Source organism: Anastrepha obliqua, unplaced genomic scaffold (assembly GCF_027943255.1).
Source record: "Anastrepha obliqua isolate idAnaObli1 unplaced genomic scaffold, idAnaObli1_1.0 ptg000050l, whole genome shotgun sequence".
In the NCBI taxonomy this organism is placed as follows: Eukaryota; Metazoa; Arthropoda; class Insecta; order Diptera; family Tephritidae; genus Anastrepha; species Anastrepha obliqua.
Window position 1 is genome coordinate 25,001 of NW_026562195.1, and position 2,500 is coordinate 27,500.

The window sequence follows — 2,500 nt, forward strand, 5'->3', positions numbered from 1 at the left end:
TAGACCGAGAGGTCCGGGTAAACCGCTGAACCACTTTCATGCTTGGGATTGTGAACTGAAACTGTTCACATGAACTTGGAATTCCCAGTAAGTGCGAGTTATTAACTCGCATTGATTAAGTCCCTGCCCTTTGTACATACCGCCCGTCGCTACTACCGATTGAATTATTTAGTGAGGTCTCCGGACGTGATCACTGTGACGCCTCGTGTGTCACGGTTGTTTCGCAAAAGTTGACCGAACTTGATTATTTAGAGGAAGTAAAAGTCGTAACAAGGTTTCCGTAGGTGAACCTGCGGAAGGATCATTATTGTGTTCCATATCCGTAAGAAAAACAAACAAACAAACAAACAAACAAACAGACAAGCAAACAAACGAACAAAAAGAAAAAAAAAAAAAAAAAAAAAAAGAAAAAAAAAAAAATTTATATAATTATTTTGAATCCATAATTCTTTTTATTCTTTTTCATTCAATTTGTGATCCATCAATTATATCATATTAAATATAATATATGATGGTACATTTTGTAATGTTTTTTCTTATTTTTTTCTTTTAAAAACCTTTAAACATGAAAATAAAAAGTTGTACTTATTATTCATTTGATTGAATGATAAGTTAATTTGTTCACAATAACAAAAGTGGTATATATTTATTATATTATTATATATATACATAAAATGATTAAAAAAATACAAAATAATTGAATCATAATAAATACCACCACTGTATTATTGTTGAACTAAGACATTCGCAACTTAATAAAAATGTTTAGAGTTAAATATATTTGATATATATTATTGAAAGAAAATCAATTTATATATTATTAATATTATTTAATTTTACTCTTTCAATTAATATATGCAAAAAAAAATTGACATTTGTTATAAATAAAAATAAATAAAAAAATACTCTAAGCGGTGGATCACTTGGCTCATGGGTCGATGAAGAACGCAGCAAACTGTGCGTCATCGTGTGAACTGCAGGACACATGAACATCGACATTTTGAACGCATATCGCAGTCCATGCTGTTATGTACATTAAATTCAATTTTAAAGTACTGCTTGGACTACATATGGTTGAGGGTTGTAAGACTATGCTAAATAAGTTGCTTATTCTTTTATAAAAATAATTGAATTTAAGCAAATGTGTATATTATTGGATTTTAAATAATTCATAATATTAATAGCAAAAAAAATAAAGATATATAATGAATTTTATTTATTATATATTCTTTAAAAAAAAAATCCTCTCAAATAAAATGAAATGATGAAAATATTGAATCTAAGTATTCTTTACAAAAAATTTTCATATTATTTATATATATATATATAAAATAATAATTTATATATGTAATTAAAAGGAGGAATGTCTAGCATAAAAATTAAATTTTTTATTCTAGGATTGCCTCATTTTACATTATTATTATTTTTATATATTTACAATATATAAAAGGAGAAAAGAAAAATAGAGATGAAAAGATGATATAATTTTTTTATTAAATTGTGAGAAGATAAAAAAAGAATATTAAAACAACCTCAACTCATATGGGATTACCCCCTGAATTTAAGCATATTAATGAGGGGAGGAAAAGAAACTAACAAGGATTTTCTTAGTAGCGGCGAGCGAAAAGAAAATAGTTCAGCACTAAGTCACTTTGTCTATATGTCAAATGTGAGATGCAGTGTATGGAATATCTTAATATCTAGTATGAGAAATTAACGATTTAAGTCCTTCATAAATGAGGCCATTTACCCATAGAGGGTGCCAGGCCCGTATAACGTTAATGATTACTAGAAAGATATTTCCAAAGAGTCGTGTTGCTTGATAGTGCAGCACTAAGTGGGTGGTAAACTCCATCTAAAACTAAATATAACCATGAGACCGATAGTAAACAAGTACCGTGAGGGAAAGTTGAAAAGAACTCTGAATAGAGAGTTAAATAGTACGTGAAACTGCTTAGAGGTTAAGCCCGATGAACCTGAATATCCATTATGAAAAATTCATCATTAAATAATTAAAAAAATAATGTGCATTTTTTTCATATAAGGACATTGTAATCTATTAACATAATAAAGTATTTATCAAAAGATCATTGGTGATATTAAGTTTATTTAAATTAATTTGCTTTTTAAGCATATTAACATAAAATAAATACTAATGATTTGATAAAGTGTTGATAGATTTTATTATATATAATGCTAAAATTCATTTTTTTGAATTTTACAAAAAATTTAATATCTATGATATTAATATTTATTTGTATGCATTTATATGATTAACAATGCGAAAGATTCAGGATACCTTCGGGACCCGTCTTGAAACACGGACCAAGGAGTCTAACATATGTGCAAGTCATTGAGTTATATTAAACTTAATGGCATAATTAACTTAACTTAAATATAATGGGATTAATTTTTAGTCTATTTTTTAATAAATAGTCAATTAATTCAATCCCGGGGCGTTCCATATAGTTATGTATAATGATAATTTATTATTATTTAT

The 2,500-nt window shown here is 26.8% G+C and overlaps 2 non-coding genes and 1 pseudogene across 2 annotated transcripts in view; all 3 read left to right on the forward strand.

The window, feature by feature from the left end:
• Positions 1 to 307, forward strand: part of LOC129251614 (small subunit ribosomal RNA) — a 1,991-nt gene extending 1,684 nt beyond the window's left edge. The window contains exon 1 of the ribosomal RNA XR_008583033.1: positions 1 to 307. This exon is cut by the window's left edge and continues 1,684 nt beyond it. This is a non-coding gene — a ribosomal RNA (small subunit ribosomal RNA).
• Positions 308 to 903: 596 nt separating this feature from the next.
• Positions 904 to 1,084, forward strand: LOC129251610 (5.8S ribosomal RNA; annotated as a pseudogene).
• A 444-nt stretch (positions 1,085 to 1,528) lies between these two features.
• LOC129251608 (large subunit ribosomal RNA) overlaps positions 1,529 to 2,500 on the forward strand; it is a 3,987-nt gene continuing 3,015 nt past the window's right edge. The window contains exon 1 of the ribosomal RNA XR_008583031.1: positions 1,529 to 2,500. This exon is cut by the window's right edge and continues 3,015 nt beyond it. This is a non-coding gene — a ribosomal RNA (large subunit ribosomal RNA).